At 38.2% G+C, this 24,309-nt stretch overlaps 1 pseudogene; it reads left to right on the top strand.

Annotated features, from left to right (window-relative positions):
- Window positions 1-1,180: 1,180 nt before the first annotated feature.
- On the top strand, window positions 1,181-23,858 carry LOC127413788 (RRP12-like protein; annotated as a pseudogene).
- The last annotated feature ends 451 nt before the right edge of the window (window positions 23,859-24,309 follow it).

The raw sequence follows: 24,309 nt of genomic DNA, 5'->3' as shown, positions 1-24,309 counted from the left end.
TGGTATAATCTTCTTTAAGATGCTGTCTTCTTTCTTTCTGATAAACCTGTACAAAAATTCTAAATTCAAGCATTTAAAACTATTTTAAACTTTCAGACAAGGTTTTGTCAGATTATAGTGTGTCTCGGCAAACTGTATGTATCTATGCTAATCAATGCTTTTGAACAACAAAAATAAAATATCAATATTTTCTTTTTCCCAACAACCTAAGCCAAGTTATTTTTGTAATGTAGGGCAAACATGCAATTAGAGCAATGAATAGAATAAATGTTTTTGTTTGACAGCCCTTTTATACAAAGAATAAAGCTTAACCATATAAAGCCTAATATATTAAATAATAGCCAGAAAATTCTATTTTTTTAAACCTGTTTAATCCTATTTTTATATAAAAATGATTAAATGTTAAGCACATGTTGCTTGAATTCAATAAATACTAATTTTGAAATATCAGTAACAAGATAAACATTATTGTTAATTTTACTTTATCAAAATCGGCAAATATTTCACATAAAAAAGATGAGCGCATCAAAATATGAAGGTAGCTATTCTGGAAATTATTTTACAAGGTCTTCTACTTCCAGAAGAGCATGGAAACTTTCACCAGGCAGCGTTATAAGATTAAAAAATGTCATTAGAAACAGGAAGGCAAAAGGGTCCTTTTAAGAGGGCTGGGGCTTGATTCTGATTGGTTCACGGACATTCTAAGGCGTGCAATTATTTTTCAAGGAAATGCATGGCTATAAAGTAGTTCCAAGTCTTCTCGAGACTTGATTAATTCAACAATTTCTATTATCCGAAATAACTTATGATGTTTCAATATATTTTGCCCTAATCAGCCTCACATGTAGTGGAAAGCACCAAGCTACCCCCGGCCCCCCGTTTCACTTACACACACACACACACACACAGAGACAGACAGAGAGAAAAGCAGCGCAAGCCTCCCCCAGCCAACATGTTTATGTGGGCCCCACATGGGTTACACTTGGGCTATAGGGGTACCGAGTGGGCATGGGCCCAAAATGGGCATCTTATTTGGGGCCCACTTGGGTCAACTAAGTTGGGTCCCTCATGGGCGAGCACAGGTGGGCTTCCTGTGCGGTTCTTAGTTGGGTCACTAATGGGAAATGAGTGCATGGGATCAAAATGGGCAACACAAATGGGGCCCATTTTGGTTTACCAAATGGGTTAGACAAGTGCAAACACAAACAGTCCCATATAGGCTGATTACATGGATCCGTGATAGTACACAAATATGCACCGTTGAAATCATTTTTTATTGTTGTTGTTGTTCTGATAATGTGCAATAGCTGGTATAGCTACTTCAATCTAATCAAAATCTAAAAATGCCAACACTCATGCAAATTTATCCAATATGCTCTTTAAAAGGATCAAGAGCCCATGGACATGGATAAAAAAAAAAAAAAAAAAAACAATTATTGTGAGAACTTGCGTAACTTTGGTGGAATCTCGCGAGATCTCACACAGCAATGCCCATCCCCCACCCCTGACTCTTAATTGACATTTCTCACCACTGACATTCTTGTCAGTTGAATTTTACAGAGGTGACTTAATTTGCTTTCAGTGTACCCAAGGTAAGAACAATATTATATCAAAACTGAAAGTGAAAAGTATTAGAAATACATTGTTTTCACAACATAATGTTAACCAAAACATTAGTTTGGCTTCCTGTCACGTTTGAATGTTAGAATTCCAGCTAGAGGTTAGCTAACTCCCTCAGAGTTCGCGCTTCTTTTTTATCGTTAGAAGACGGTATACCATGTTTCCTGAATTTCTGGCGCTCCATAACCAAAACGATAAGAAATGAGAATAAAACTAGCAATTCAAATCTGTCTTGTGTTTAATAGCAATTTATCAAACAACTGTTGAACTTTACTGGACTTTCACGGTGGTTTTAACGGTAGTATTAAAAACTAAAAGTTATTGATTTCCTATATGAGCTTCTGCCAGATGCCAGAGGAAAATGCATAGATTTCTGTCAAAGATAACACAGACTCTTATACTGTACGCAGACCGATCATGCTTACTGGCGTGCTTTCTGTCAAAGACTATAGGTCGTGCTATGGGGTCATTTTCAATGCGCAATTGTATGCACAATTTAAGGCAGTTTGATTCTAAACTTTGAATTTTATTTGTATTTATTTTAACTAATATTTAAATTAAACTGAAAATATAAAGGAAATTAAATGATTAATTTGCACACTTAGATTAGTTCAACCAAAAATGAAGGACACGTTCAGTGGGGTGTCAGGGTGCCCAGCCGTTGCTGGTTCTAACATGACGTTTTCGAATTAACAACAAAGGCTTAAGCTCTATCAGAGCAAGACGCTGAATCCGTTGCGGAAGAAATTAATTCCATTCACCAGAGCGTTTTAGGGACGAAAACCAGAAAATGTCTTGAGATTAAACCCTGAACCATGTCTTAAATTGTGGTAACCGTGGTGTAAACGGAATAATTGACTCCGGCCTGTTGGTCCGTCGTCAATTATTCCTTATTTAAATGGCTTGTTTAAAAAAAGTTTTGACAACTGAAGTTTGAAATTACGAACATTCCAAAACAGACTTGTAGCTCATTTAATCATTCTGTCAGTGTAATGTAGTCTAGGGGATTTTTGCCCTTTAAAAAATTGGCCCCGGGGCCTTTGCTAGTCATAATCCGCCCCTGGTGGGATTAAACGGGTTGTGATAGAAAATCAATTTAGAGTTGTGACTTTAAATTTACGCATTAAAGTTTTTGATGTGTGGCGTATTTTAAAAATTGTTTTCTTTGCATGGTTTTTTATTTAGGTTTAATTCCTTTGAGTTTTATCTCCAGACTTTAATTTGAATATTATCTAGCATGTTCGGGATTCATTATTTTAGACACAATTATTTTAAACGACCCATGTTTAGTTATTTGAAACAAGCTACTATACATATACCGTGTGCATTTGTATCAGTGATATGCACTTTGGACAGAGAAACAGACTGCTTTTCTTTTTTACAAACAATGCAATTGTTTTTGGCATACAGTAATGACATGCAGTGAGCCACGCAGACTGGGGACTGGAGACCAACGTGACTGCAGCACTGTGAGCAAAAACAGCTGCCAAAATAGTCAAGTCTGGTAAACTTCAATCCAGCGCATTTCAGAAATTAAAGCGCTGGAAGAAAGGACACAGTAGCGACTCGAATCCAGAGACGAGCCATTATCGGAAGGCTGCGAGGAGCCGGTTTTTCAGCCATCCCACAGGTAAGCCTAAGCAGTAGTCTGTAGTATGGCCCTGTTTGACAACACATTAATTAATGGTTTCCCATTTCAAACAATAAAATCCATGCATTTACACTTGGAAGGGTGATGACAGATTTCACAATCACAATGTTAATATTTCACATTAAATCATTACACCATAACAGCTTTGCTTTTTTAGATACTGACATTTTATCAGGAATGCTATAATTTCTGATCGGCTTAGTGGCTAGATGTCATTGCTTTTGTTCTAACTGATTCTTCAGTGTAGGATTAGAGCACAAGCAATAAATAAAGTAATAAATGAGGCTAAGAAACAAAGTTGGAGACAATTATACAGTCTGATAGTTCAGGTAGTTCAACAAAAGGATAGAAACAATGGACCACAAATTCAGCACATTAAACATCAAGACAATCTTCACTACGAAGCAAGAAATTGTAAATATCATAGCGGAAGCTTTTGTAAAGAGCTCATCAATTGAAAGTTGTCTCCCTGCCATTCAAGTAATTCAGGCTCAGGAAGATAAAAAGGCATTAACATGGATTTTCATCCAATAATATGAAACCTTATAACCAACCTTTTACTATGGAAGAGCTACTACATAAGTAGATTGCATGATACTGCTGTTGGACCAGACAATATTCATTATCAATTAGGGATCAAAGGAATTTTCCATACACTATCCTGTCCTTGCTCATACATTTTTTAACTCCAGCTGGATATCAGGGGATATTCTACTTTCTTGGAAAGAAGCAGAAATGATTCCTATTCCAAAAGCCAGAAAGGACTATAACGAACCTATAAACTACCACCCTGTAGCCCTAACAGGTTGTTTATATAAAACCATGGAGAGAATGGTTAATGAACGTATGGGTGCTGGAGTTGCAACATCTTACAAGTTATATGCAATGTGGCTTTAGAAAAGGAAGAAGCACTATAGATCACCTCATCAGCCTTGAAAGCTTTATACATGATGCTTTTATCAAAAAAGAAAATGCTGTTGCTGTCTTTGGAGAAAGCTTATGATACTACTAACATGGAGGTATGATATTTTAAAGGATTTGTATCAGCTTGGTTTTAAAGGACATTTACTCATTTTTGTTGCAAACTTTTTATCAAACCGACAATTTGAAGTCAGGGTAAGTAATGCCCTATCAGATTTGCATAAACAGGAGCTTGGAGTACCTCAAGGAAACATTTGATCTGTAACCCTTTTTAGCATCAAAATAAACAGCATTGCAAAAGTCATCCTACCAAATATTCATTGCAGCCTTTATGTTGATGTCGAATGAAAAATCCAGCTTACAATTAATAGGATACGATCCTTGCCTGTGTTAGGGGTGTAACGGTATGACATTTTCACAGTATGATAACCGTTACAAAAATTACCACGGTATTACGGTTTCACGGTATTGGGTGCATTGATAATATTAAAAGCAGTTCAATATTTGGTTATGAAATAGGCTATTTCTGATAAACACACAGACAAATATTTCAGTTATAACAAATTCTTGAACTTAATTTTGGATTTCTTCAACTTTAATCCTTTAACTATTGATCTTGAACATCAGGACACTTTTAATCCGACAAGGTAAAAAAAAAAAAAAAAGAAATCACAAACCGGTAAACATAATAAAAATATTTTTGGCAACATGTACAATTATCAGATGATTATAACTAGAAATATTTTGTTATTTTATGATTTATAAAATTGAATTGTAATCATTTATAATGATTATTGCCCGGGTTAACACTTAAAATATGCATTTGCATGTGTTCAGTAATTTGTTGCATTTGTGATTTAGTTCAATTCTACAATACCTACTGAAAATATATTATTCATGTGCAGTTTATTTATTGGCATTTTGTCCAATACTGAACATTTCAGCTACAGTTTCACTGTCAATTTCTTGCATGCATATTGTCAATGTCAATTTCCTGAACACCAAAAGCCATGCATTTTGTAAACCCTATTTAGTACTATGTTTTACAGGGCTCGACAGTAAGGACTGCCCGATGGCCCGGGGCCAGTGTGAGAGAGATGCGGGCCAGTTGCTAGAACTGTCATTTGCCTGATCGGGCCAGTGCTGCATTTATAACATTAGTGCAAGAAAACAACAAGCGAGAGAGCACAAAAATTACACTGAGCGAATTAAGTATTCCAACCGACGAGCGAGCGCGATTCTATTTAGCTCACAAAGATGCGCGAGCGCATAATATACTGGATGCGCCAAGGCACAGTCACGTGCAGACATGATAATAGCGCACTCTCCTAGCACTGTCCTCGCTCTTTTCCAAGTGTCTTAGCAGCAGCTATTACCAATGTGTGGAAAATAGAAGGAAAAAAATACCCACTTAATGAATTTCGTAGTGAGATTTAACGTCTTGTGCAACATTTGAAGTATCCCCACACATTCCATGTTCACAGTGCATGAAATCCCCACATTTTTCGTTTTTACATGTTGGTGAAAAGCAGTAATCCACACACTGGAACACAAGAAATCAACAGTTTCATTCTATAGGACTGAAAATCGATGTCTCTCCATGCATATGTCTCATCATCATATCTCTCTGTGCAGCGTAGTCTGTTTAACGTGCATGTGCTCTCGTAAAGGGACAGAGCGCTAGTTTTATTCCCACTGTAAAAAACAAACACATTTTCTCTCATTAATTCGCCTTTAGAGATGAAGCGCCAAATGAAACGTAATAAACTTTGTTAAACCCCAGTTATACACGTGTCTGGAAATCACGAGCTGCTCAATATCCAAAATGTAAGTATAGATTTAATTAGGTTAGTTGCAAAATGTAATCATTATTACAACATTATAATGGCGTTTGATATGAAAAGAAGCAAGATCACTATGGCTATTAGACTATTATTATCAGAGCTGTTTAGCTGCAGGGTGAAGATGAATATTCAAAACTGTCTACTTCATATCATCCTCATGAAACACCAGTTACATTTCTCATTTCTGGACCGTACAGGTATTTTTGTTTTTGTTCTTTGTATATCAGTCAGGGTTGGTCTTGTTTGGGTTGTCTGATTTTATGTTATATACACTTAATTCACAGATTAGGCCTAATATCTCCCTAATGTATATTACATGTCACAACCGATTTGGTAGCAAGTCTCTTCTCAGGGATTCATATGTTTATTACATTCAGCCAATAATCACATCTTTAACTCAGTGATTAAATCTTTGATCTTGTGTGTGAATACACTACACTTGGCCAAAAGTTGCATGACAGCATGACTAAATGGGTGACCGAAAACCCATCATCTGCACAACAGAACTCTTCACTTAAAAACTCATGTGTAAATGGCAGGAGGGCTGAGGTTAATATGATGTATTTATGAATTTATATTTGTAAAGCACTTATATAGGATTACATAAGGCATAAATCATATCTTGCAAATTATAAATGTGATTCAGTTTGGGGGGGACATAAAACATAATATATGTAAAAAATAATCTTTGGACACATTTTTAAAGCCATGATGGTAAAAACAGCTATTTATCATTTTTATGATTGGGGCCAATGAAAATTTTGGCAGGGCAAGGAAAATTCTGAAGCACCGGGCCAGTAGAAAAAATCCTTAATGTTGAGCCCTGTTTTACAAATAAAACATATTATTAGTATTATCAAACACATTGGCCTTCTGTTGCGCTGCACTTAGGCAAAAGAACAAAAAGTTGACGCATCGTAAAGTTGAACAAGGTCTTAAATTCATTTGCTGCATTTGTGAATGTGACAGAAAGCATAAACATAACTTTAGCCTAACTAGTCATTACAAATCATGTAAAACTACATTGAATCTGGTGTTTTTATGAAAAGGGCTATAATTTATTATCCTGTGTACTGAGTTTTCAGTTACATTAGTCTCCGCAAATTCCGTGGGATGGGGTGCTCACGGAGATGGTGCTTAAGGTTAGAAGCGTTTCCTGCCTGAGCCGATATATTTTTGCTGCAAACTTTACAGACTGGGTAACCATCTACATTGATGGTGCCTTGTGGGTCTTTTACATAGCCAAGTAATCCCAAAAAGCAGACATAAACTTCTGTGGCGGCGGAAATAAAGGTTCAGGCTGGGACATGTCTGTGAATGTTGCGCTTGTGCTGCACTCATGCTGCGCTCCGCTCGTGCTGGACTTCTGTGCTCGTGATGCACAGCGTTCGCGACACCTGCATGTCACCTTTAAAATTGAGTGACGGTCAAATGCAACACGAGGAAGGTGCAATTTAAAGATGTATTTTATCTAGCCAAGTTTATACAGTTGTGCTCAAAAGTTTGCATACCCTGGCAGAAATTGTGAAATTTTGGCATTGATTTTGAAAATATGACTGATCATGCAAAAAAACTGTCTTTTATTTAAGGATAGTGATCATATGAAGCCATTTATTATCACAGTTGTTTGGCTCCTTTTTAAATCAAAATTATATTTAAATCATTGTGAAATCACTCAAATGGCCCTGATCAAAAGTTCACATACCCTTGAATGTTTGGCCTTGTTATAGACACACAAGGTGACACACACAGGTATAAATGGCAATTAAAGGTTAATTTCCCACACCTGTGGCTTTTGTATAACTAGTCAATGAGTTTGTTAGCTCTCACGTGGATGCACTGAGCAGGCTAGATACTGAGCCATGGGGAGCAGAAAAGAACTGTCAAAAGACCTGCGTAACAACGTAATGGAACTTTATAAAGATGGAAAAGGATATAAAAAGATATCCAAAGCCTTGAAAATGCCAGGCATTACTGTTCAATCACTTATTAAGAAGTGGAAAATTCAGGGATCTCTTGATACCAAGCCAAGGTTAGGTAGACCAAGAAAGATTTCAACCACAACTGCCAGAAGAATTGTTCGGGATACAAAGAAAAACCCACAGGTAACCTCAGGAGAAATACAGGCTGCTCTGGAAAAAGACGGTGTGGTTGTTTCAAGGAGCACCATACAACGATACTTGAACAAAAATGAGCTGCATGGTCAAATTGCCAGAAAGAAGCGTTTACTGTGCCAATGCCACAAAAAAGCCCAGTTACAATATGCCTGACGACACCTTGACGCGCCTCACAGCTTCTGGCACACTGTAATTTGGAGTGACGAGACCAAAATAGAGCTTTATGGTCACAACCATAAGTGATATGTTTGGAGAGGGGTCAACAAGTCCTGTAGTGAAAAGAATACCATCCCCACTGTGAAGCATGGTGGTGGCTCACTGATGTTTTGGGGGTGTGAGAACTCTAAAGGCACGGGGAATCTTGTGAAAATTGATGGCAAGATGAATACAGCATGTTATTAGAAAATACTGGCAGACAATTTGCATTCTTCTGCATGAAAGCTGCGCATGGGATGCTCTTGGACTTTCCAGCATGACAATGACCCTAAGCACAAGGCCAAGTTGACCCTCCAGTGATTACAGCAGAAAAAGGTGAAGGCTCTGGAGTGGCCATCACAGTCTCCTGACCTTAATATCATCGAGACTACTCTGGGGAGATCTCAAACATGCTGTTCATGCAAGACGACCAAAGACCAATGAGGTGTCAGCTGCATTTGTGATCAATTACCAAAAAAGAGGAATATGGATCCCCAGTCAAGTTTTAACTTTCCATTTTAACAATGGACCACATTAAGACTGCACAACGGAGACATGTTTTTATAATAAATACTTGTCAAAATCATGTCTTCAAGCCCTGGCATCCCTCAAAAATGACCACCCAGCTCTTGTAAAGATTTAAACCAAACTGTTTGCACAGAATTTTAATATCTACTTTGCTGTGTTCCTGGCCATTGTGGAATCCCAGGAAATGAGCAAGCAGACGTTGCTGCTAAAGAGGCACCATCCACAGAGCTTAAAAAAGTGCTCAATACCACCTTCAGATCTTAAATCCATCATACTATCTTATATTATCAACAAATGACAAATTGAATGTGACCAATGCATCACAAACAAACTACATGAAATCAACCATATAATTGGAAAAATGTTTTTTTCACTTCACTAATCATTGGGATCAGATAATTTACACCTGATGCTGAATAGGACACTCCAGGGATAGTTCACCCAAAGATGAAAATTCTCTTATTTACTCTCCCTTATGATATTCCAGGTGTAAATGACTTTCTTTCTTCATCAGAACACATTTGAAAAAAGAAAATAGAAAAATATCTCAGCTCAGTAGTAGGTTCTTAAAATGCAAGTATGGCAGCAGGGGCGTGGCCGAGCAACCATCCGGAGAGAGAGAGCGGTAAGGGCGCTTACACCTGAGCTAAATTATGTCTAACACCTGTCTCTAATTCCAGTGAGCTTGGGGAGAGCGGCATATAAACAGCCACGTCACCGCCAAAAGGGCGAGAGAGTCTGACACGAGAGAGCCTACAGTGAACGTGGAGGCTGATTTGTTTGTTTATGATTAAAAGCCTTACCTGAGTCTGGAAAAACCCGCTTTCCTGTGTCCTTTTTCACTTCTGCTTGTGGAGTCTTTACAGCAAGTGATGGTGATTCGACTTTTGAAGCTCCAAAAATCACAGTCAGCATAAACGTCATCCATACAACTCCAGCTGTTAAATTAATGTCTTCTAAAGTGATACGATCACTTTTGGTGCAAAAAGATCAGTATTTAAGTACTTTTTAACTATAATCCAATGCTTCCTCTAAGATTCACGAGAACGTGGCGATCATGTGACGTATTCACTTTGCCATGTTACGGACGTAATCTTTCATTCTCCTCTCGGTTGACACATCTAGGATAAGCACCCAAACGCACCATTATGAGTAAAGAAACAGATAACTACAGATCTAAATCAAAACCAACCAAGCTTTTGAACAGCCTTCCTCCTACTCACTTGTAAACAGTGCTGCTCTTCCATGTGTGTCGCACGTGCGTCAGTTCTCGCGTGTCGCACGTGCCAACGCGATTACGTCACACGCACATACCACTGCTGACTGGAAGTGATGCTTTATAGTTAAAAAGGACAAATCTCAGCTGCCTCCGCATCTGAGACCGTCAACCCGCGCATCTTATCTTGTGGCTTGTTGAGCGTGTTACCGTGTGAGACTTCGCGCCATCTACCGCGGCATCCATGCACAACTCGCCACGCGCCCTACCGAGAGCGAACCACATTATGGCAATCACGAGGAGGTTACCCCGCGTGACTCTAACCTCCCTAGCAACTGGGCCAATTTGGTTGCTTAGGAGACCTGGCTGGAGTCACTCAGCACGCCCTGGGATTCGAACTAGCAAACTCCAGGGGTGGTGGCCAGCATCTTTACCACTGAGCTACCCAGGCCCCGGGCTACTATATGTTTTATATATTTATTTATTTATACATTTTTTTTTTCTCCCCTTTTCTCCCTAATTTGGAATGACCAATTCCCAATGCGCTCCAAGTCCTTGTGATGGCGTAGTGACTTGCCTCAATCTGGGTGGCGGAAGACGAATCTCAGTTGCCTCTGCGTCTGAGACAGTCAGTCTGCACATCATGTGGCTTGAGCGTATTACCGCGGAGACACAGCACGTGTGGAGGCTTCACGCTATTCTCCGTGGCATCCACGCGGCCCACCGTGAGCGAGAACCACATTATAGCGACCACGAGGAGGTTACCCCATGTGACTCTACCCTCCCTAGCAACCGGGCCAATTTGGAGACCTGGCTGGAGTCACTCAGCACGCCCTGGATTCGAACTTGCAACTCCAGGGGTGGTTGCCAACGTCTTTACTCGCTGAGCTACCCAGGCCCCTAAAGATATTTTTCTCATTTTCTTCAAATGTGTTCTGGAGAAGAAAGAAAGTCTTATACACCTGGGATTTCATGAGGGTGAGTAAAGGATGAGAGAATTTTCATTTTTGGGTGAACTATCCCTGTAAATAATCAGGAGAAGTTCGACCATTAAGTGCCTTATGCCAGAATCTATTGTCTTTGAAGCATGTTTTATGTATTGTGCCGGTTTTAACTCCTTGAGGAAATTGTTTTATGCTGCAGACACTTTTGCAAAGATTTTAACAAAGTTAGGTCTGAATCAGTTTTAGAGTTTTTAGCAAAAATAGATGATCACTATACACCTTTTGTATTTTAATTATTTTATTTTTTTTGCCATGAAAATAGCCATTGACGCTATTCATGGCATTAAACCACAAACAAACTTTAAGTGTAGGATTCATCAAACCTACCTATTTGTTTATACAGAGAAGAGTGATCTGACAGTAGATGCCCTGAAACTTCATAATGAGCTGCAGGCTGGATCTCTGGAGAGAAGTAGTGATGTGGCAGGAGATGCCATGGAGGAGCAGGTGCTCACAGAGAAAAAAAATCAGTGGACTGTCAGACTGCTCCAACCTCACTTGTTCAGCGCTACTGGGAGTCAAACTCTGTGGCACATAAGGAGGTCTGTATTCATTGTGATGAACAGTTAGGTGTATGGTGGGTTATTACAGTGTCTTCGTATTGAATGCAGCAGATATGTGTTTAATTGTTGTTACTTGTTCCGCAGATCTGTGCTGTATTGGTAGCCATCACAGAAGTGATTCACTCTCAGGGAGGAAAAGAAACAGAGATGGAATACTGGTAATTGAGCACATTTGACAATATCCGCAGTATCATGTCCTCTCAGATGAACACAGAAGAATAGCATGCTATATTGCTTGTAATTCTCTGATGAAGGACTACCAGGAAGAATATCATTGTTAAAGACGATGTGTGTAATTTTTGTGTCGCAAGCATTACTAAACAGAAAAACATGACTGTTTTCAAATGAGAGGTTTTCCAAACAGAATGTCCCACCCCATACTCACGACAGTGGTTGAGCCAATATTGTTATGGAAATGCTTAAACTAATAGAGCAATGTTGTAGCACCACAGTGTTCATGCTTTTCAGGGGAATCAACCTACAAAAATTACTTTTAGTTTTATCTGCATATTAAAATATGAGATATATGCCTTTCAATCTATATAAGGAGACATTTGCCTGTTTATCTTCACACAGACATTTGCCTGTGTTTCTCACACACACACACCTATAATATCACTTCTGGAGTCATGGATTTAACCACTGGAGTCTTATGGATTACGTTTATGCTGCCTTTGTGCTTTTTCAACCTTCAAAGCTCTAGCCACCTTTCACTTGCATTGAATAGACCTACAGAGACATGCTGCTAAAAATCTTTGTGTTCTGCATAAGAATGAAAGTAATACACATCTGGGTTGGCATGAGGGTAAGTAAATGGGGAGAGAATTTTTGGGTGAACTACTCCAAGTGGTGCTGTCAGGCACAGTACAGAGAAAAATTTAGTTGTTTTCGATTGCCAAGCATTGATGCGTATATTGGTTATTTTACAACGACTTCAAATGTAGCTCCTCCGATCAAAAATGACAGTTGTTAATATTGATTTTATAATACCATTTTTTTTTTTTTTTTTACTCGTGTTAAATAATGCAAAGCAACAATGTTTAAGCGCTGATGCCAGATTTATAATTTATCTGTTAGTATTAATCTTATCTTTTGGTAGGCATGTATCAAGTTCCAAATAAAAGTAATCAAATGAGACTACCTTCCATTAATTTTTTTTAATTAATTTTCTTTTTTTCTTTTTTTTTTACTATTTTGATGAATTTAAAATAAAAATAGCTATATCATGATATATACCGTTACTATGATATAAAATTACTCCTAAAGATTTGTAATAACCCCAAGTTATTATAGTAATAAATGATGGGAAAACTACTTTTAATACTTCTTTATTGCCACATTAGAAAGTGACTGTCTGACTGTGATGTGCAATGTGTCAGTATGATGATAATGTCTATGTGCGGCAGGTACAAAAAGCAGCACAGCATGGTGTTTGCTCCATCCTTCGCAGCAGTGACTTAATGTTCTCAAATAACTCCCTGAGCCACCACCCAGTAGCAGTCACCACAGCTAAATTCTGCTGCAAAGAAATAGAGCAATCAGGATGTCAGTTGAACAACTTTTTACCTTTATAACTTATAACAGTTGGATAGAACTTGCCACATTTGTTTTAATTATTTTTTTTTCCCATAGTGATGTTGCTAATTTGCTTGATTCTGCATAATAACTGATAACATATGCATATATATGGTCCTTTTTTTCTTTCTGGGTCTAGGCAACAAGGAAGACACTACCACTCTCCATGTGCTTGGTCTTCTAAAGGACCTGCTGTCTGCGTTCCTCATCAGCTCTGTCAAGTCTTGCTGTGAGACCGTCTTGCGTGTGATGACCCTGAGCCATGTGGTGAGAGAGTACTTTAACTACATTATGATCTTCATTATCATGTTGGCAAGGATGTAGAGTGATGCGTAAAGGAGTAGTTCACCCAAAAAGAAAAATTCTCTCATCATTTACTCACCCTCATGCCATTCCAGTTGTGTATGAATTTCTTTCTTCTGCAGAGCATAAAGATTTTTAAAAGAATATCTCACCTCAGAAGGTCCAAAATGCACATAAAGGCAGCATAAAAGTAATTCATATGACACCAGTAGTTAAATCCATGCCTTCTGATGCAATATAATAGGTGAGAGTTTGAAACAGGTCAATATTTAAGTCCTTTTTTACTATGAATCTCCACCTTTGACCAGCCCCAACCAGTAGGTGGCTGAATGTGAAAGTGTAGATTTTCAGTAAAAAAGGACTTAAATATTGACCTGTTTCTCACCCACACATGTCATATTGCTTATGAAGATATAGATTTAACTAGTCGTATGAATTACTTTTATGCTGCCTTTGTGCAATTTGGACCTTCTGAGTTCTGGTACCTATTCACTTGCATTGTGAGAGATTTTTCTAAAAATCCTCCTTTGTGTTCTGCAGAAGAAAGAAAGACATACACATCTGAGATGGCATGAGGGTGAGTAAATCATGAGAGAATTTTCATTTTTGGGTGAACTATTCCTTTAACCACTGTCTCTTTCTTTCTCTGAAGCTGGTGACAGCAGGTGCATTGCAGGCATTCCACAAACACTTCAGTGGCAATCCCAGACCTTCCAGTATGTCCGCAGAACTCAATGCCCAGATCATTACAGTGAGTGTTGTAATCGGTAAATAAATGCACATTGTTTCTTAAACTGAATATCTTTTGCTGGCTTTTATGATCTGAACCTGCCTTTTAAAAACATTACATTTGCATTCAGCACAATTTTGCCTTTGACCATAAGGTGAAGTTTGTAATTAATTTCTGCACCACTGGTGGCACCAGAACAGAGTTAAAAAAAAAAAAAAAGTCCAATCAGGTTTCCCAAAAACTGTCCCAATCTGCCATTGGTCGGAAAACAGATCAATGTTTGACAGTCAGTGTTATGGCCGGTCTGATTGACCCTTCGCTAAGACTTGCATTAAAAGCGTTTCTGACCAATTTTGTCTTAGCAACCGTTTTCCTGCTGCCATTACTCTGACAAGCATTTCCCTATGGGCGTAATGTGTGTTTGAGTAGTTTTAAGCGGGATTCTATCGAAATGATCCAACAAATGTCAAAAATGTCGTTGCTGGGTCACTTGTAACAGTGAAACAAGGTACCTAGAGAGGATACACAGTGTTTTTTCTTTCTTTAAAAAAAATCTTTAAATAAATATTGAGAAGAGCATGCTATGGATTTAAGTGTGTCATTCCTCATTCCCTAATGAGCATGTATAACATCAGCGAGGACACCTACATTTCCTCCAAGGTAAATTAAAGCTAATAACCTAACATTAACTCATTTACGTATTGATTCAGGTCTTAGTAAAGGTGATGGTAAATAAAGAGTTCAAAGCATCAAAATGAGTATGTTATAAGACATTATAAGCTGTTCTTTTCACTTACACTAATGTTATGAGGTTTGTAATTGCTATCAAGTGACATTTTTCTATTTTTATGTGACTGATCGTTTGCCTCAATTCTGATTCACAGTCTACAGAGTTTAATCAAATTACAGTGTAATTTAATCATTTCTTTTACACAAATGTCAGATAAATATGCATTACAATGTTACTCTTCATTCCAGCCCATGTAATAATATCCATTCCGATTCTGAGAATATTTTGCCAAATACCGTGCCATTCACGCAGTCACCCATACATTCCAATGGGGAGTTCTGCAGAGCTTGCTAGAGCGCACAACTGTAGCCAAGGGGGGCGGAGCTTAGCAAAGGGTCTGTTGATCTGCTCAAAGAGATTGCAGTTTTATTTAATCCGACTAATGGCAAAGAAAGAACACACTTAAAATTTTGTGTCTTTGTCCAATGTATTGAAGCACCAATCTTTCAACACCTCTATTCCAGGCTTTGTATGACTATGTTCTTAGTGAGAATGATCTACAGCATTTATTAGCATGACTGGCAGTCATGGAAAAAGCCCATGTTCATCTGTCCAGGTAGGCCATTTTTCAGAACACATCTTTAAAGCAATAGTTCACCCAAAAATGAAAATGAATTGGATGTATGCGAATAGTCAGTTGTTTTTCAGAAATAAGCTTGTTTTTGTTTTCTGTGGAGGTGGGCTTTTTCATTGATTCTCGGTGCTGATGATTTTCTCCTTCCAGACTTTGATAGATGAGTGTGTGGCTGCTCATTTGGCTGAGATCATGCCTGTTCTACCAAGTACATCAACTGGAAATGGGTCCTACATTCTTAAGATGTTTCGGTGAGCTACCTTTGACCATATCTGTCCTGTCATGTTTTTTTAACAGCCTGATCTCGTGTCTTGTTGAAGTCAGACCTCTCACTGCCTCTTTCAGTATTGTGGAGGATGGATTGTCCTAACGATTTCATGCCTCTTGGCCATTTGTGCTGCAAATCTTGGGCTGCTTCTACCGAGCTGCAGGAAAACAGGCTCATCCTATAATGACAAAGGTATATTAATTTTATATAGGGAGATCACTATAGGATTGTTATAACTACTTCTCACATGACTCTCTATAATACTCAATTCTGAGTAGTTGATCATGGCATTCTGCTGTCAGATATTTTGGTGTAACGATCGCTAAACTGTATGAGTGTTGTCCCTGGCTACAAATGTCCTACATAACTATTTAATAAGTGGTGCTTGCTTTAGCAAGTCATCAATATTACAGTTCTCTGACCCTCATTTAGGTTTTTAGCAAAATCCCTAAACCAATTTTTCAAACTTCGGCACCTAATTTGTCTTGCACCGTTTGTTGTACACCCATGAATGAGGTGTCAAATCGACCGGCTTATTGAGGAGACATGTGCTACGACTTTTAAAAGCCATCGGGCATAGGATGTTCACCTGGTGGGGGAAAACCAGGTGAAAAAATCCCAAGGACTTAAAATTGACAGGAAATCTGTTGGATTATATCTCTGGATCAGAATTTCATAGACATGGGGGTGAACTCTTTTGACTGAGGCTAGCAGCAGGGGTGGATTATGACTAGCAAGGGCCCCAGGGCCAGTTTTCTTTTAAGCACATGTTGCTTGAATTCAATAAGTACTAATTTTGAAATATCAGTAACAAGATAAATGTTATTGTTAGTTTTACTTTATCAAAATCAAAAAGATTTCACATAAAGATGAGTGCATCAAAATATGAAGGTAGCTATTTTGTAAATTATTTTATAAGGTCTTCTACTTCCAGAAGAGCATGGAAAGTTTCACCAGGCGACCTTATATGATTAAAGAGTGGCTCAAAAAATGTAATTAGAAACAGGAAGGCAAAAGGGTTCTAATAAGAGGGCTGGGGCCCCTCATAGTCACAGGGCCCTGTTTTTTTGTTTTTTTTCCCCTCAAGTTATTGGGCAGCAAGACCTTGCAGGCCAGGGCCCCACTGGGCCCCTGGTAGTCAAGGGCCACTAGGCACTGGCCTCATTGGCCCAGTCTGTAATTCACCGTTGAATGAGTTGCTAATCTTGAAAACTACCTAGCCTTGCAACCAAACCCATAGACTTGCATTGAAAATGGCTCAGATGAATATCTTTGGATCAGAATGTCTAGAGTTAGGGGTGGGCTCTTTTGACACGGGCTGGGGAGGCTGTTTTTGGGACATTATGGGGATGAGTTTTGCCACGGCAAGCACCACTCCCATTTTCTTTAGAAAATGTACCAGTCTAGTTTATATTTAATGTTTCTTGCCCGAACTTACATTTTTCATTTTTGGTGTAGTTTAAAAATATAATGAATCTGTTTTTATTGACTGTTTACTTAGAGTGTGTGTTTTATTCTCAGAGTCTGCAGTCTCTCTGTGACCTGCAGACCACCCCTCAGTTCCCCTTCTCAGCAGAGCTGGATCTGACTGTGGGCGGTGCAGTGGAGAGCATGGGCCCAGAGGTGGTCCTGAATGCTGTCCCGCTCCTCATCACTGGAACAGAGTGAGTTAATGAGCTGCTAATCTGATGCTTCTCAATCTAGAAACTACAATGTCTGAGACCTTTGCAATAAATTCAAATCATTAATATGAGAATATTTTGTTTCTGTTTGATTGCAGCGATGACCTTGAGTTCCCGCGCAGCTGGCTGATCCCAGTCATAAGAGATCATGTGAAAAATACTCAGCTGGATTTTTTCACCTCTTACATTTTTCCCTTGGCAACCAAACTTAAACAAACAGGTTTGTATCAGTGCACACCAAATACGCAAACATGTAGTGGTTAACAATGCAATTGACTGACATTGAAAATGGCACTTTATTTTCTCAGTCCTGTGGAATGATGTTTCAGCTGAAGAACTGGAACAATCAGGCCAAAAACTTATGGCGAAAGTGTATCAGACACTACAGCTGCAGGTACGATATGTGACAAAGTGTTTTATTCTGAACAGCTAGTTTTTGCTTTGGTAGAACGTCACTGATTTTATTCATTTTGTGCTTTTAAAAATCTATTATTTAAGGCCAAAGTCTTTGTTTTTTTTAGATTTGGACCATGTTACCTGGTTTCTGCGCTAAACCCACAGATCTGGTGGCGTCTTTTAAGGGCATCACACAGAATTTGGGTATGGCCCTCAGCGAACGCCCTGATCTCCGCCTCTGCATCTGTCAGGCCCTACACACTCTCATCAACAAGAGCTGTGTAACCGGTCAGCCTGGCTCTGTCTATGAAGAATATATGGACAAAGGGGTTATTAAAACATACATTTTATTTTTGGTCTCATTTTCTTTTCATTGCTGTGATTTATAATAGCTGAAAAATATTTGTGATGGTAATTTGATTTTTTTTTTTTTTTCTTTTCTTTGGTCATCTGCAGAGGAAGTGAATTGCTTTTCCAAAAACTTCCTTCCCATTCTGTTTAATGTCTACAGCCAGCAGCCTACACCTGGAGAGGTGGCCTGTGCTAGGATGGCTGTCCTGGACACAATCAGAGTTTACCTGACAAACACAGACCAGAAGGTCATTTTTAAGTTCTCCCTGTCTGAATCTACCATATTAACAAGTAAATTGCAAACTAAGGAAATTGAAGACTGATGCTTGGCTGTTAATGATGTACATGACCCACAAATGTCCTCCTCTATGCATATATTTAGTGTGCTGTTGTTGAGGTTTGCTTGCTCTCTGATTATCTGTGCTAAATACATGTTCCTGTGCTTCAGATGGTGTGCATGTTCCTGCAGAAAGCATCTGAGAGACTCAGCAGTGCTGAAAGCTCTGAGTTCACACGGTAAATAATGTTCCACACCTTTAATGTTTCTCTTACAGGGCTTTAAAACGTACTTGAGAGACCCGGATAGAAATCTAAAGATTGCATTTTTTGGGATTGTTATTTGTAACTGCAACCAGTGCTGAGGACCAGCCTAAAGAAAATAACGTCAGATCTTGTTTTACAGGCTTGCAGTTATGGACCTGATTGTAGCAATGTCTCCATTTGTGGATGAGGCCTCTATGACTGAAACCTATGAATTGATCAAACCTTTTCTAGAGGTGGGAATCTTTCTATGAACTTTTCAAACAATATTTTTGCTTGTGCTGTTATTAAAGTCAACAAGAAATCAAGATCGACCCTATTTACTTTGTTAATGCATGTTCCTGGTCTTTCATTGTTTTAGCAAACTTGCATTTAAGTCTGACTCGTTTCTGGTATGGAATGGCCACTTTTCACTATCCAATCAATTACTGAAGGATAAATTGAAGTCTGGTCCTACTTTTATTGCATTTATCCTGCTTCAGTTGGAAAGACATCACATTATAGAAGTAAAATGGGTTCCGAACAGGGTTTCACATTGATGTTAATGTACTTCATCTTATGTTTGTGTGTGTGTGTGTGCTTGTAGAGCAAGGACTCTGGCATCCAGAAGGCGGCCTACAGAGTGTTGGAGGAGATGTGTGGAGGAGAGAGAGAGCCTTGTAAGACTTTTGTTCTGGCTAATCTTGAACGGCTGAAGGGAAATCTGCTGGACAGTCTGAAAACTGCAGCCTCACCTGCCAAACGGGTAAGAACCCTCAATAAACACCACAATAACATAATAGTTACAGAGAAAAAATGCACTGCAATAATATTTGGTGGTTATATATGTGTGTGTATATATATGTGTGTGTGTGTGTATATATATGTGTGTGTATGTATATGTGTGTGTGTGTGTGTGTATATATATATGTGTGTGTGTGTGTATATATATGTGTGTGTATGTATGTGTGTGTGTGTGTGTGTGTGTGTGTGTGTGTATATATATATATATATATATACACATACGTATTATTATATACATATATAATATGTATAAAATATAATAATAATAATAATAATAATATAATATGTGTTTTTTTTTTTCTCCCAGCCCAGACTGAAGTGTCTGATGCACATAGTGAAGCAGTTAAAGGATTTTATTACTGCTCTGCTTCCTGAGGTATGTCTCAAACAGACCAGTGAGTGTAGGCTCACCAGAGTGTTAGTCTTCAAATAACCTTTAACATTTTGGTATTAAATATTTGTGTTTAGGTCATCGTTTGTACAAAGGAAATGTCCATCGTTGCCCACAAAAATGCCTACTTGCTCCTGGTTGAGATCGGCAATGCTTTTGTAAGGTTTTGTGGGAACCAGAAAGGTATAAAGATAAAATCAGATTTATCTTTTACATGTTGATGGATATTTTACTAAGATAAGAGCAGAAATAATAAAATGGCAATCGTATGCTTTAGATGCTATATATGAGTATTTGGGCCACGTGTACTTTGGACTTACTGGTTCTATGACCATGATTACCTGTACAGTGCTGGCCTTAACAAGACTAGTGTTTCATTTCAAAGGTGAGAATGACAGCTACTATTGAAACACAGTTTCCCCATATCTTTGTGTTTTCACTGTGTAACCACCAAATCATGAGTGAATTTGTGTTTTAATAGAATAATTCACCCAAAAATGAAAATTCTGTCTTCACTTACTCACCCTCATTTAGTCCCAGATGTGTATGACTTTCTTTTGCTGAACACATATCAAGACTTTTAGAAGAATATTTCAGCTCTGTAAGTTCTCACAATGCAAGTGAATGGTGACTAAAACTTTGGAGCTGCGAAAAATACTTAAAGGCAGCATTAAAGTAATCCATAATACTCCAGTGGTTAAATGAATGACTTCTAAAGTGATCCAATCAATTTTGGGTGAGAACAGACTGCAATGTAACTCCTTAATCACTTTACATTTACATCTTGCCATTGCAGCCTCTTGACACAATCATGATTTCAAGCTCGATTACACTTCCTAGTGCTTGACACGTGCAGAGCGCTAGATGGTGATAGGAAGTGTAATTGAGTTTGAAGTCATGATTGCCAAAAAGACTGCTGATGTCATGATTTATAGTGAACAAGGAGTTATATTTTGGTCTGTTCTCAACCAAAACCGATTGGATAGCTTCAGAAGACAACTGGAGTCATATGGCTTACTTTTATGCTGCATTTGTGCTTTTTGGATCTTCAAAGTTTTGGTCACCATTCACTTGCAATGTATGGACCTACAAAGCTGAGATATTCTTCTAAAAATCTTCTACAGAAAAAAAGACATATACTTCTGGGATTGCATAAGGGTTGGTAAATTATGAATTTTATTTTGGGGTTAACTATCCCTTAAACAGAGGAATATATAAACGTGATGATAAAGTAGTGCTGGCTAAAACAAGCTTGAGTAGAAAAAATTCACCCTTATACAGTATGTGATCATTGCAGGTGTCATTAAATATGTGTGACCAGTATGTTTTAATGAAAAGCATGGATAAATGTAGAATTACTGGGGTTTTGTGCGCAGATTCCATAGATGTGTCTTCGCTGGAGAAGCTCTTGCAAAACATCTGCCTGCTGCTCACCAGCAGAACACGAGACATTGTCAAAGCCTCTCTGGGGTTCCTGAAGGTTCTTCTCTTTGCTCTAGATGTAAAGGTTCTAGCCAGCCATGTGATTGTTATTGTAAGTAAAGAAAAGAGTGATGTTTTTCCATCTTCAAAAGTTTATACTTGGAAGTACTCAACAGAAGAGATGTGACTGTGTGTGTGTTTTATCTTTTCTCTTGTAGATGGAAGGCATCAGTAATATGAAAGATGACATGCAAAGACATTTTAGGATGAAACCTAAGAGTATTTACACCAAATTAATTAGGATATTTGGGTAAGTTTAGCTGTCTAACCAGACATAACTAATTGAATCTAATGTGTTTCTTCTAGTTTTTTTTTATTTTTTTATCTTCTGTTTTTTTTGTGCTATGATTGTAATATAAAATGTGTTCAGGTTTGAGCTGGTGAAAAGCATGCTGCCTGCTGAGCACCACAAGATCATGCTGAACATCTGTAAAGTGGAGGCCAGGAGTAAGAGACTCAAGCTCCTGAGTAAGACCGAAGAGGATGGACGATCAGACACTGAGGATGAGACATCTAAAATGAAAGGAAAGAGGTACTGTCAACACTGTGTGACAGAGGTACACTCGAAGCTTTTGAGTGATGCACTTTACTCTGTTATAACTCTTCTATTTGTAGTATTGAAGACATTCTGGCTGAAACGGACTCTGATGAAGATGTCACGCCCAAGAAGGGTCAGAAGAAGCCGGTGAAAAAGAAGGGTCATGCCTGGTTGAAGGAGGGTGTGTCCAGCAGCACAATGTGTTCTAGGTAAAAGACATCCTTAGTAATTTCTTTCAGCTTGATTCAGTCATTAGTATCACCATTGATCATGTACATGTACTTACTATAGCTTGTATTAATTATTTGATTTGATATCAAATTGATTTATCTAGCAGCCAACCCTGACTTGAAGAAGGCACCCAAAGTTGAGCATGGGTTCAAGGTGACATTAGACAGATGATTGATCATCAAAGATGATGAGCAGGAGGATGAAAAATCTATAGGTGGAACTTCATCTGTGCTAAATTACATTTGTTGCATTTTACTTACATTTGTTGGTATGCATATGATCATGCTGAGTGTCATAATATCTCTCTCCAGACACAGAAATGGATGACATACTCGAAGAGGCTGGAATCAAAACTGTGAGTTATATGTATTTGAAAAGATTTCTTATGTTATCATATTTCTTCCTGTGGAACAGAAGAAGAACCCGAAAAGGAAAATGCATAACGATGATGATGATGATGATATGGACGTTGAGTCCTCAATGAAATATAAAGGTAAGAAAAACAACAAATCAGTGAAACAACAAAGTAACCCTTCCTTACAACAAAGTACCGTGGCTGTACCATGGCACATTGTATGCTACTGAATGATTACCCTATTCATATACCATGGTATTTACATGGTGCTTCAAAGAGTATCATGAAATATTACATATTAAACATACCATTGTTAATACTATTAGTGCTTAACAAATAATAGCTCATTAGCACACAATATGTACTGTTTTCTTACTCAGAGCACTGCTAGGGCACATTTTTGTGTTTTAGTGTAACATCACAAACATTGTTAAAACAAAGTACTTGGTGAGAACTAAAAACAATATGTTTCTGAATATTGTGACATTTTTATTGTTGAACTTCTCAGCTGGTGGCATTGGCATCCACAGGCCTCTGCATGGAGGGGCAGAATTTGGTTCGGAGTTTAAAGCTAAGGTGAAGTGAAGAGCTTTATTTATCACAGAAATTTTGTAGTACCATCATACAATTATAAATATACTTGAACATAATGAGGAAAGACCTCTGCAAAACATCTGTGTCTATTGCAGAAAGGAAAAGGTGACGTGAAGAAAGGCATGTGCGACCCATATGCTTACATTCCTCTGAAGAAAGCGCAGCTCAACTACAGGTATGGGACAGAGTTTGTCCTTCTGCATTTCCTCTATACATATTTGTGGTGCAGCTGATTAAATGTGACTTTTTACTTTGGTAACAGGAAAAAGGCTAAACTGCAGGGCCAGTTCAAAGGCATGGTGAGAGGAGCCAAGAAAGGAGCACTATCAGGCAAGAAAATGCTGCAGAAGAAGAGGAAAGCTTAAGACACTTTTGTACACTGACAGAAAATGTATGTTATCAGCAAGAGGAAGTGATGTTCTTGGTACGGTCTTCTTAGATCTGCCCTCATTTCCTATAGCGTGTTGGAATTAAACCTAGATACAATAATTCTATTTTCCTGTACTAATACTTTGAGAGCTTCCTATGGAAGACACTCTGCAAAAGATATTTTCAAGTGTTCCTTTTGCATGTTTTCAGTGGTTTAATTGTAAGAAAATGGCAGTATGACAGTAGCTTTGTGCAAAATATATTTATGTACTTGCTCAGTTGGACAGAAAATAAACTGATGTTTGATGTTTTCAAAGTGAAGGTGCTTATGCCTGTTACAAATCAGTTTTTCCTTATTTTCCCATTTGTATGGAACACAAAAGGATTTAGACAGTATGTTGGTCTCAGTCACCATTCAGTTTCATTGCATATTTTTTCCATACAGTGCAAGTGAATGGTGACTGAGGCGAACATTCTGCCTAACATCTCCTTTTGTGTTCCTCAAAGAAAATGTTTTGAACAGCAAGAAAGCGGGTAAATGATGACAATTTTCATTTTTGGTTGTTCTCTCCCTTTAACACATAACTTCATTGGTGTCTAAATGGAAAGCAATTCCCCTTTTGCTTTACCAAACGTCATTTTATTCTCATAAATGTTGCTGATTGATTTATTGTTGTTCACCAGATTTTGAGCAGAGG

Source organism: Myxocyprinus asiaticus, chromosome 23 (genome assembly GCF_019703515.2).
Source record: "Myxocyprinus asiaticus isolate MX2 ecotype Aquarium Trade chromosome 23, UBuf_Myxa_2, whole genome shotgun sequence".
Lineage (NCBI taxonomy): Eukaryota > Metazoa > Chordata > Actinopteri > Cypriniformes > Catostomidae > Myxocyprinus > Myxocyprinus asiaticus.
Note: the sequence above shows the minus strand (reverse complement) of the source record. Positions and strands in the feature narration are given on the sequence as shown.